Here is a 12,850-nt window from a genome sequence, read left to right as displayed (position 1 = left end):
ACATTTACGTAAGTATGTTTTACTAAATATTTACCACTGGCTACTACTGCAGCTTGGCTGATGTGGTAACTCGTCCAACCACTGTTAGAGTGTTTGAGCCCTCATGCTGAGAGCAGGCAATGTGTGTAGCAATTGCAGAACGATGTTTGTCTGCTAGTGGATTGGTTTTGGGGATGGTTGTTGGTTTGGGGTTTTTTTTTTGTGTTGTCTTTTTGTTTTGGGGGTTTTTTTTTAAGTGATTGTCTTGTACACAGACCTCTGTTTTAGCTAAAGCTCCATTGCTTACGGGTTCTAGCTCCATGTGCAAGCTGTCTCTCCACCATGCTGGGAAGTTTCAGGTTTTTCTTTTAAGCACGGGTTTCTTACCAAAGGAGATTGCCATTTAAATTGACAGAATATACAAAGGGTAAAAAAGGAGAAAGGAAAGGTGATATTAACTAATTTGGATAACAAGAATATGTAAATGATGTTTTGCAGCACGTTGCCTGGAAAATCAGTGGTGGAGATGGGAACTTAGCCCACACCTCACTTGTCAGTGTTTTAATGACAGGACAACCCTATCTTGGTTTCTTTTCTCTTGTCCTGATACAGAATTCTGTTAGCAAGGAGATGTGGTTTTTTTCCTGTGATGGAAGCACCTTCCACATTTAAGCAAAATATTTTCCCTTTGTTTGCATCCTTTAAAGGTTAAACTAATGAAGTGGTTAGATACAGTGTTTGCTGTATTTTTCATGTAAATGTCTGAAATGAGGATGTGTTGCAATTTGGGACAGTAATGAGAAGGATGAGGAAAAAGGAAGAGATGGCATTAACACTGTCTTTCTGTGCACAATCTCTCATGCATAGCTTTAGTAAGCAGTAAAAATTAGAGAGCAATGACAACAGAACCAGAGCTATCAGAAATTAAAATTCTCTTTCTCTTTCTTCAAGTGACCAGGAAGACTGTAGTCATAAATGACAAATTTAATAATTAACCAGCATTTATCAGTGTGTGCATACGTGAGCACAGCATATGCAATGCTGGCTGTGATTACCAAGGCAAACTAGGACAAGCGGTACTCGCGGCAAGCCTGGCACTGCAGCTGGCTTTGGATGGGTGGGCTTCTGCAGCTGCCACAGATGTTATAGATGTGTTGGGCAGAAGAGCTACATTTGAGACCGGGACCTTGAACGTAGAAACCTGTACATTCACGTTGCCTGGCTTTGGTACAAACAGCGGTACTGTTATTGCCAAGAGAGACTATGCTGCAGCCTTTCTGCAATAAAATTCCCCGCTGTCCAGATGTGAAAATTAGTTTCAGGCTAACACCGAAATATTGAGCACCACTAGGTAGAACAACAGCTCAGGTGTGGAAGGCAGCCAGACCTCACCGTGGGCTGTGGCTCCGACAGGAAGGTTGTCTACAGTGACCATATCAACAAAGAGTGGTGTTGGAAGCTTTGCATACTACAAAGCAAAGCTATTCTGATTAAACTGATAATTCTAAAATAAAAAGACTGCAGAGGAACCAAGATAACCAGCAAATCACTTCTATTTTTCCAAATGGTACAAAGTGTTATTAAAAAAAAAAAAAAAAGAGTGGCTGTTAAAAATATATTCAGGAATCAAAGGAAGAAAAGCAGGCACAAAAATTGTGCAAGCACCATTAAGCTGCGGAAATTTTCCTTGGACAAGTTGCAGTACCTTTTCAAAGCAGCATATGGGGTTTATTCTGGTGACTCTAATTTTAACATGAATGGGAGTCACGTGGAATACTCCTGGCATACAGCTTTGAAAATATATCCCTGCATGATTAAGGAAGACTGAAATCTTTTTAAACCTCTATCTTTTTTTTTAAAACCAATTCTGAAATGTTTTTAAAGGAAAGCATTAATGGAATGAAAATGGTCCAACCCTGAATAAACCGGTAATGTAACAGGTAGAAATACTACTGGCTTAGCACTCTAAATATGTTTGTGCTTCAGAGGCTGAGGAATGAAGGGAGAAGAAAACTTGGAGTTTGTACCCACTGTTGCAACTGCCTCTGCATTGCGTGACCTTTACAAATTTGTCTCTTCACTTGGAAGATGAAGTAATCATTCCACCTACCATGTGCAAAGAGGAGAGCGTTCAATGAAGAGAGCAAGTACAGGGCGGGATTTGCCTCTGAGATGGCAAGTGTGGCCATGCTGCAGTATTGACAGCATCTTTAGCTCATGGATGATTGAGACTGAAGAAATATGTACTCTGAAGATCGATTAGAAAGAGACTCATTAGTGGGCAGGAAGTCTGAGCAGATGCAACAGCCCTGACAAAATGAGCCAGAACACTGATAGAGCTGGGCCTGGTGTGTGGGCTGAATGTGAAGTAGGGTTGCTGGAGGGAGGTTTAGGGAGTCCTTTCTGACAGCCGGTCCTTCCTACCCATCTTCAGAGAAAACATCTTAACCGTTTCTTGAAATGTTTTGAAAAGGGTAAGACAGAAAATGTCCATAAAAGCATCTTGATGAATATAGACCTGAGCATAGTGAAGATTATGGACAGTGATCTGGTGTCCTTCCAGAGATGCAGAGAAAGAGGGGAAAGTTACTTTTCCCTTTCCAATACTTTTTTTTTTTTTTAACTGAGAATGTAAGGTTTATTTTTATAACTTTGGTTTTGTGTGGGCTGCTGCTTTAGTGCTTGAGGATCTCCTCTGATTGTTTGCAATTTCTTATTGCATGTCTTACTAATATTTATCTACCTTGGTATCACAGAGACAGACAGAAAAAAAAGTTGCCGGCCTTTTCTCTTTTTCACGAAATCTTCACCAGTGATCTGTTACATCAGGATGCTGAGCTCCCCTGTCCTTCATATCTGTTGACTTTCAGAGTTGGGTGTTAATATGCTTTCCTGGGTTTCTCCAGTTCTTCTAACATGGTTGCCACTTCCAGACTTAAATATGAGAGGCAACAGGCAGCATAAAAGAAAGAGTATCTGTGTCAGCCTTATTTAAGCAAGAGACTTCATTTAAGCAAGCCTATTTATATAACGAGGTTATTTATACTACATTTGGCTGTGAATGGGGGTGTGTGGGCATGCTTCTGTTGTGCATGCGACACGTGTTTGGGGTATGTATATTTGGCTGCACGTTTTCATGTACAAGGATTGAAAAAGTGGCTGCTAATGTCTTTGAGGAGGGGATGTTTGCAAAGCCAGCTTAACCTTAGGAGGTTCTGAAGCCCATGGGAACAGACGTGCGCTGCCAGAGACTTACACAGAATAGAAATGTCAGTAGCTCATTTTGTGTGCTCGGAATTGCCCTATGAGGGTCTGGACCGTATTGCCCTTTCTAGCTAACACTAACTGTCCACTCAATAAACTGCTCCTATTAGAACATACTTGCAAAAAAAAGCCAACTATGTGGTAAACAGTCCTAACCGTTCATTCAGCTTATGTGAGCATTAATTTGTCTTTCATGCCTGTATGAGGTAGAAGCAGACAGAGCTTGTTCTTCTCAAGAAAGTTTGTTGTCCACTTGCTGGACCTGGAGACTAGACTAGTGTTTTCTGTTCTTCTCATTGACTGTAGTCTTGGCAATCCCTTTCTGCATCCTCCAGAGCCTTCTGACACTTACCCTTCCCTGCGAGCCTGTGATGCCAAAGTACTGTGAAATAAATGTGATAAATGGTGGATGCGCCTCCATCAACAGCTATTAAAATAATGGTCTGGAGGTCCTTCAACAGCAGCTGGGAAGGTGAACCAAGGCAAAGATAACTCTGTAATTGAGCTGTTTTCAGTACAGTCTTTCTAAACATCATCAACCACCATTGTCATTCTGGTCTTAAAGGTGCATTATCACACTAATGCTGCTGTGTGTCTGATTGTTACTCTTAAATAACACAGAGCAGAAGCTTTTGAAACTACAACACACTCGTAGAAAACTCCCCTGAATAAAAATCCCATTTCTTTTTCCAGTATGCCCAGGCAAGTATATACAGGGTTTTTAGAAATCCAGATATGTTTGCGAATGTCATCCATTGTGCCAGTCTTAAGGACCTCTTGGATAAAACCCAAAGTTCCTGCTTCAGGTCTCACACTACTAACCTCTTCCCCATTAGCAAGAGAGAGCATGAGTTTTGTGTGAACAGATTTAATTTTCCTGTGCAGCAGATGTGCTGACACATGGGCTTCTACAGTCAATGGGGTAAATAATCTCCTGTTTAAGTAGTTCCTAAGTACCTATTTATGTAATTAACATATTAAAAAAAATCATGCATCATTATTTAAACGGTGAACCATGACAGCATCAGAGTAAATTCAGATACCTGAGAGAGATTACTTTCTTCTTTATTTTGTCCCTCCTATTGTTCTTTGGTTTTGTTAAAAGCAGAAAAGTAAAATAAATCATTCTATTGCCATTCCATATGATCAAGTAGAGATTTAATCTGCATCTTCCAGAAGAAGAAAACTGCAGCACACTAACGAATCAGATGGAGGAGAGCGTGCATGCATGCAAGAGAGGCAAGACTAAATACGTACATGGCATAATCTGTTTCAACAGTATTAGTAGTACAATGTACATTCCTCAGTTCCCCTCCTATGGAGACCAAGCATTACAGTCTCAGACTGTTTGGATTGCAGATAAATCCAGCTTGTGTTGCTTGTTTGGCAGTCTGTGCAAAGCATGAGCTTTAGAAGTAGCTAAAGGTAGAAGAATATTGCAGGTAAAATGCTGCAGTTATTTGAAGTTGTTCTGTCCTGGCCATGTGTACTCCAAACCAAGTGAGTGAATGGGAAAACTGAGATTAAGATGACATGACTGAAAATTCTTTCAGCATGTTGCAAAGGGGTTTTGATACAAAATTATGATATGCGTTTGAACAAAGTGGGCAAAGGAAGGAGCAGGGAAATCCTAACCCCAGCTGCAGATGATGAATATGTGCTAGATTTGACAGTGCTCATAGAGGGTTGTAAAACTCACCTGGTGAGTTCTGTGGCCCTTGCAGTTGTGTACTTAGGAGGGCTACGTAAAGAATCTTGAAGTCGATGACGTCTACTGTGAAACCTTTTTCTGTCTACTGTCTGGATTTATTATAATTGATTTGAAATTCTTCAGTGCCCTCTCATGCTATATGACTGCTATGTATGTTTGAAATGGCAAGATGTAAAGGTTACAGACAGCTGCAGGGGCTTGTGTATTTTTTTTAAGGGTTTTTTTTTATACAATAGCTATACAAAGACAAACTATGATTGTATAGGACACTGCCTCCAAACCTAAACATCACTTGAGGTTGTTTGTCGGATAGGGCTCTGTTGTTTCCAGTGTCAAGGTTAGAAATAATTTTCTTATTTTTTTGTGCGTGTGTATCAAAATCTATCCAACTTCAAAGCTATTCACTGTGACAGAATAGTCTTCCTCTAAGCAACCCAGTTTCTCTTTCTTCCTTTTTTTTACACCAGGTTTCATATGTGTGGTTGTGGTGGCTTTCTTCTTTTTGTTTGTTTTTTGGTTTTTTTAAGATGGGGATATTTTGGGTCTGCATTAAACATGAGGCATTTTAGATCTTCTTGAAGTTAACATTGGAGGTGGAAATGGAGCCTACAGTCGTGCTGTCTAGACTAGGAAGTCTCCTTTCACCACTCAGACTACGTGTAATCATTTAGCAATAGGAAAACTGAGAAATATTCATGTCAGTTCCTGTAGCCAATTTCAGGATTGTTTGTAGGCTGTCTTTGGCTTAGCTGAAGAACTTCAGTTGTCAAAGAAGATGAAGAAGTATTGCAGATTCAACACCCCTAGACAGTCATCATCCACGCTGCTGTTGTCTTTGTTCAAGACTGTTGTATGAAACTCTATAAAGCTCGAATTTCATTTATGTAAGATGAGTGGAGATTTTCTTTAATGCACCTCCCTGCATCTCAAAGGCTTTTAACATACGTATGCATCCTCAGAAGAGGGGCAACTTGCCTGGTGGTGCAGGAAGAGATTTGAATGCTCCCTGTGCTCGAAGTACAGGAGAAGGTAGTGAATATTGAACATGCACATTGGTGCTTGGATGTTGGAAATCAAATCCGCCTGTGCTTTGCAGAATGAAAGGTTCTGTGGTTTTTGTAATTCATATAGACCTTCCTGGGTGCTATGGTGGCAGATCACCTCTGAAGGTCGTGCCTAATCTGATTTGCAAAGCTATGTTCCTGACAGTGTTTTCAGCAGCTTATATATCGCTGGGTGTTCCTAGTCAGATAAGCTCTGTGGTTTGTAGTAGGGCTGTCTTAAGTGGCAGAGAGGATAGATATCTCTTGGTGCTGTGGCCCAGCATTTTCATTTTAATTGGGGTTATGTGTTGCTATCCAAAAACTTCTTTCAGATGCATTAATAATAAAAAACCAACCAACCAACCAAAACCACCTGCTTGTTTGAAATAAAGTGTGGGGACACCTGGTAAAGGAGGCATAAGGTTTTCTGATATTGGGATTTGGGGGAGACCAAACTAAACGTGAAATGGGGCCTTGAAAGTTTGTGAAATATTTGTTCGTGTTTTGTTGTATGTATCTACAGCCTAAGTCCTAACTGCCGCTTGAAGAATATGATGTGAAAGGGAAATCTGTAGGTATTCCTGGAATAAATGAATAAGACTAGCTGTTCCTGGTGCAATTCAGCCACTTCTACAAATGGACTTTTGAAAGGGCTGGAAAGCTTACTGAGAATTGGCAGATAATTTAAGACAGTGGAAGAGGAGTCACTGGGAACCAACCAGTGAGTCTGTGACTTGGGAAGTGTTAGCAGGTTAACCATCTTCTCCATGTAGGTATCTAGGCTAAAAAAAGTAAAACCCATGATCTGGAAGGATGAGTAAGCATTATATCACTGTCGATTGTTCCTCAGCTCCCACATACAAACAGGTCTTAGCCCGTGACAGCATACTGCCGAGAGCTGCTGTCGCATTGGCAAGTAGCAGCTTTGGTGTGAAGCCTTCCTGGAAATCTTTGATCCTTTTGGTTGAACAACATCATTTTATCCTGCTGTCTTAGAAGATTTTCACAAATCTAGTTTATTGTGTTGCTTTGAAATTGCCTGGAGTTTTCTAGCCTTGAATTTTTGATCTCCCTTAAAAGCTTTCTTAGGTATTTGTGCCCTGTCCTGCTTTAGAGTGCAGCAAATTTCTTAGTCTGTTTATTCTCGCACCACAACCTTGGGAGGAAAAGAAATGCAATTTACAGAGGAGATTACTAAGAAAAGAGGGTGACAAAGGGTGAGGCTTCTTAAAGTTAAGTCTTAACAGCTTGCTGCCGTCAGAAGCAGTGATCTCTGTCACTTCTGTTCCTTTCCTATGGCAGGAAAAGACCTTAAAATGGGTCTTCTGAGTTGCTGACTGGTTGCCCTAATCTGGGACGTGGTCTTCTCCTTGTCAGTGGGTGAAATGCAGATGAAGAGTTTTGGAAACTGGGCCAAGGCTTCTCCAGACACTTCAAAGTTGCACTGATAGTCATTATGTTTGCTTGCAACAGTGTGTTGTTTAACAAAGCACAGCCTAATGAAGAGTTTTGAACTCTGTGTATCACGCAACAGAAAGGAACAATTAATTTGATTAGCAAGCTCTGCAATTTAATATTGGCTTAAAACCAAATTTCAGTACAGAGACCCACTAAGTATGTCACAGTTGTTTCTTGTTGTCCAGTAGCATTTTTACATATTTATTTATGGTTTGCGTGACTATTTTAAGCTCTACATGTTGACAATACTTCCAGTCCATAAGACATGACAATAACAGCTAGCAAAATGAACGTTGGAACTGCTGAGCTGCTTCATCATTCACACACAAATGATGGGGTATGCTCCACACCCTCAGAGCAGCCTCTCCCCTGTGTGATTTAGGTGGAAGGAGGGGTGAGAGAGGGATGGAACTGGATAGATTGCTTTTTTCCCCGGCAAGTGCTGTCAGCAAATCTGGGCTTTTTAATTACATACACACCCCCTTCTCCTAAAATGCATGTTGAACATCATTCCACAGTTTAATGTTTCAGAACTAAAAGAGTGACCCCAAAAGCCTGCAAGTTCAGGGTAATGATTATAGCGATGGTGCTGCAGGAAGTAGGAGGTGGTGCTGCTCTAAAGGAAAATGAAAAGCCGGAATAAGTACAGCATTGCAAGAAGTGAATCCTTATGGCATCCTGAGCCATTAAAAAATACAGTTCTCTTAAAAGCTCATTTCTCTGTCAAAATGATAGTGGAGTGACAGATGCCCTGAAAAGCCAGATCTTCTGGTGTAGCTCTCTGTTCTTGGCCTTGCTCTTGAGCAGTAGACCAATGGGCTTCAAAGACCTTCCTGGACTCTGAATTAGGCCCACAGAAGGCTAGTAGAAGACATTTAACAAGGAGTGGCCTTTTATTATACAAGGAGATCTGGGAATCTACCTGCAAGACTCTGTCAAGATGCATTTTAAAGCACCACTATTTACAATGGCTAATGCAGTGGCTGTCTGTTACTAGAGCAATACAGAAATGTTTTTTTTTTTTCAGAGGGACTTCATTTTTTTATTCTTTTAGTTAAATGAAAGTAAGTGTACATGAAAAAGGAACATGTCCTCCTTTTTTTAATCTGAAATTCTTCTCTAACATCATTATAATAGCATGTCAGTGTCTCAAAGAATGTCTGGCCTTATCTTTGTAATATAAATCGATGCACTTAGGTATTCTCCCTATTCTGCAGTTTCAGTAACAGAAGCATGGAGAGGATGAAAGATTTTTTTCAGGTGTCCCAAAGAAAGTCTGAGGAGCAGCCAGAAATTACCCCAAATTGCCAAGTCCTTTTGCTTTCTTTCCTCTTCTGATGTAGTCATCTCTCTTTTCTTACCTTGTCAAAGGGCAGCACAGAGATTTATACCCATAGATAACAACCCTTTTGTGCGTGAAGTTTTCCTGGTGGCATGTTTCATCAGGCCCTGGGCAGAATAGGGAGCATCCAGTGTAGAATTAGTTGCCTGAAGACTCAGATGTGTGGGTGCCAGATATAATTTTGGAAGCCCACTAGCAAAACAGCAGATTGCTTGGGAAGTTTCATAATAGTCGTGTCAGATCTGACCCCATTTTGGACAGATGCAGTTTATGGAACTGGAAAGTGAAATGTAGTATTTTGACAGCCAATACAGCAGTCTTGTCTTGTGCTAGTCCATTACTCAAACTTGAAATACAAGTAACACACATTACTTGGGTACACAGAGAGTGTACCTCCTTAGCACATGCACGCATACAAGTGAGTACTTCTCATGTACATATGTTCATATACATACACGTAGCGTGGTATGTTTGCACAGGGAGAAAGTCAACGTGTGCACAGCTCTGTCTGCATGTACTTTCCCAGCATGTATGAAAAGAGAAAGCAAACTCGCAATCAAATAAGCAGCAAGAGCAGAGGAAAAAAAGATGAGATTGCAGTTGACTATGAGCCTGGCAGCAGATGTGCTACACAAATCCAGCCCGCTGCATCCAGGCTGTTTCCATGGCGATGGAGCGAGTAATTGTGGAGCTCCGGCACGCTCCCCCGCGGCCCCCGCCAAGGTGGACGCGGGCGCCGGGTCCCCATCGGTGCTGCCTCGCTCCCTCCGGGCGAGCGCCGGGCCCTGGGAAAAAACTAGCAGGCGGAGAGGGGGAGACCCAGAGATGGGGAGCTCTGGTTTATTTATTTCCCCCCTCTGTCTGATGGTAGGATGCTAGGGGAGCGGTGCTCTTCCTCTGAAATATGGTCTCCCAAGATGCTAAATAAATGGGCAGGAGTTTCCCTGAAACAGGAGCGGGCTGCGATTGGCTGCTGCCGCCCGGCCGTGCCAATGGGAACCCGACTGGCCATCGGGTACCCGCAACATAAGCAAAGCTACACGCTCGCCCCGGCAGCGCGGGGACCAGAGAGCAGGCAAAGGTGTGCAAAGGAGGGGGTCTGCTCCTCTCACATGGCTACGCCGAGGACGGATCTCGTTAGAGAGCTTCGTCGGAGACCATCTGCCACTCGCACGCATTGTGCCTTCCTCAAAAAGCAGCATTAAGTCATCCGCTCGCTGTCGTGTGGGAGGCGAATTTGTCACTGGGAACGATGGAGCTACGGGATCTCTGTAAGTAAATCTGTGTACTTTATCCTGCTATTTCAGCCCGGGCACAGATCAATAAATGGTGTTGAGGAATGGAAAAAGCAAATTAGTAGCAACTGTAAATAGCACGAAGGATTTCTCAGTTTTGTTTTGCATGTAGCGAGACGTGTTGTTCCTAATGGTTTCAGGCGTCGGACAAACTAGTTAGCTGCTTGCGTTGCCTTGGGTGGTTGTTTAGCCTAATTAAGATTAGACTGTGGAAGGATGCTGTATTCTCCGAGGCGTTTCAGAACACCTCTGTGTTTGCAAAGGCAAGCGAACCACATGGAGCAGAATATCGCAAGCACAAAAGTCCAAGGTACCCATATGGAGTCACCAGCATTTGTAGTGTCGGTATAATAATAACAGGCACGTTATTTCAATGGTTTGTAAAACACTAGATCAGACACTGAGCCAAGAAAACATGAGTTGCTCATCATCCATCACTGTGCTCAGCACAGAGAATCATTGCTTTTCCTGCCCTCTCTGTTAGTTTTTCTTGTTCTTTTTTCTTTTTTTCTTTTTTGATTAATTTCTCCTTTGGAAGAGGCTTTAAAAAAAAAAAAGGATGTAATTCAAAAGCATTCTTGTTTGTTCATGAAACAGGTGAGTGCATGCATGATAAGTGGAGAGAGTTTCCTTTTTCACCATTGCGGGGCATGAGTTAGAAGTTGATTCCTTTGCCTGTCGGGACTCTGCTCTTGATTCTGTAAAGCAGAAACGGTGTATTTAGAAGTGGCGGGGAGGGGAGGAGAGGGCGCAAATCTGTCCCTCTGTAACCCTCCGGGGTTACTTGAGTTACACCAGCCATGAATTTGGCCTAGCATTGTTTGTGTTTTATCAGGTATTTGCTGTTAAATGGAGAGCTTTGCTGCACAGAGCTCGTGGATGACTCTGCTTAACCCTCTCAGAGGCTCTAGTCATCTTATCTGGCATGTGAAAATATGTAGGAGAGAGGGCAGAAATAGGAACAAAAAGATTTAGAAAAAGCTTTCTGTGTTCTTACTGTCTGCCTGAGGTAGTCATGTGTATCAGGAATTTTATAGTAACCAAACTAGGTGCAAACATCATATGAAGCTGGCTGCTTTTTAGGGATCCATTTTCGGTGTCTTGTATTCGTTTTAGAACTAAACGCACAACTTCCCAGCAGCTCCCAACACTGGGAAAGGAAGTCACATTGCTGCCTGGGAATCTTAGGCTGAGGGTGTGATTTTTAGATATGGCTTAACTGGTCAACTTTGCTTTTGAGATACCGCCTTGCAAGTTGTGGCAGGAAGGTATGTCTGTGGAGCTTATCCCTTCAGTTAAAGGAATCAGCATTGTTTCAGATGTTGGTGTCGAAAAGAATTGTCAGTGTTTTCACGATCTCTTTGATCAAAATAAATTAGAAAGATACGGAACATAGAATTCAGTGCATCAATACAGTGAGAGTGTCTGTTGGTAAAGGCTATAGTAAGCTCCTCTGTGAACTTTTGAGTGTTTAACCCAATGTATCACTACTGCAGGAGGACCCCTCATTAAGTTTGAATTATTGCCCTTTCTGAAGACATGGACATAAGTAATTTTCCCTGTGTTTTTCAGGGATGTTTGGGCCACCTTTTATTGAAACGATGTCCCTGGGCATCCTATGCACTGGGCTTAAAAACATAATTTTCCTAATCTGTGCAAAAGAGATAACTGTTAGCTCTTAGTGCAAAACTTACGTTTGTTTAGCAGTGATGCAAGTGCCAAGAATGAAATTTTTAAAATGTAGCAGATATTTAGCTGCCATGTCACCTTCCCCTGGGGCTCGTATCATTCATCTGTATTTACTTAGCACTGATGTAGCTGAAAATCCCATCATGTACGGCAGTCTCTGTGAAGAGAGGTGCCCGTTCCCCATCTTGGAGGTGGATGCTTTGATCTAGGCTGAGATATTCCATAAAAAGCTGAGGGAGAGCTTGGACTCGTGCACACCTGGGTATGGTTTGTTCCTGGCTCCAGACTGGTCATTTTGAACACCTCTGGGATGCATTAAAATGAAGCTCTCTTGCATCTTTGGGTTTTTTTAATTCTATACCTACTACCTTCTGCTTTATTTTCTGATTGATAATGTGAAAGCCTAGGAGAACATTATCTTTTAAGGTCACTGCAACTCTTAAGATGATATTTTAGTTCTTGTTAGCGCTCCAGGGATATAGTTCAAACAACATAAACCTCTCAAGTTCAGTCACTAGCATTAAGCAAATACCGTGTGACTGATAGAGTTCCTATATCTCCCATAACCTTGTTTGAAGGGATTTGTTTGCTTGTCTATCCTCGTGCATTAGCAGATAAAAGGAGGGGGACGGGGAGGGAGAGAGACAGCCTGTAACTGCTTAAGCTTTGGATAGTGCATTGGATCAGTCTGAGGGCTTCAAACCACAGTGGTGCCTGAGGTAGAAAAAAAAAATTGTGTTGCAGTCAAAGGCACACTTGCATTAGATTTTTTTGACCTGATGGTGCAGAGAACAGTTGCTTGTCATTAGTGCTTGGGGGTGATCTATGTGGGAGAGGCATTTCAGAATCCCAGGCTATAAGAGTTCCAGCAACAGAGGAGTGAGTGGGCTTCAGTGAGAGCTGTGGCATGCTGGCAGCAGTTGGGAGGATGCAGAAGCTGAAAAGTGCTATCTTGGGGTAGCTTTAATTGGTTGCATTGGAAAACACTTGGTTTGATAGGCTCATATGTCTTCTGAAACGCTTGGTGCCAGACCAAATTGGCATACCTCCATTGACTTACACGAGAAGC

The 12,850-nt window shown here is 42.0% G+C and overlaps 1 protein-coding gene across 8 annotated transcripts in view; it reads left to right on the top strand.

Annotated features, from left to right (window-relative positions):
* The window catches only part of ELMO1 (engulfment and cell motility 1), a 310,115-nt gene that overhangs the window by 216,368 nt on the left and 80,897 nt on the right, over positions 1 to 12,850 (top strand). Inside the window, exon 1 of one of the 8 annotated variants that reach the window (XM_054817204.1) lies at positions 9,600 to 10,068. The exons of the other annotated variants lie outside the window; for them this stretch is intronic. The gene's annotated coding sequence lies outside the window, so the exon portion shown is untranslated. Of the gene's footprint in view, positions 1 to 9,599; positions 10,069 to 12,850 lie in introns of those variants that run through there. 8 annotated transcript variants of the gene reach the window in all.

Source organism: Grus americana, chromosome 2 (genome assembly GCF_028858705.1).
Source record: "Grus americana isolate bGruAme1 chromosome 2, bGruAme1.mat, whole genome shotgun sequence".
NCBI classification, from domain to species: Eukaryota; Metazoa; Chordata; class Aves; order Gruiformes; family Gruidae; genus Grus; species Grus americana.
This window is presented reverse-complemented; position numbering and strand designations above follow the sequence as displayed.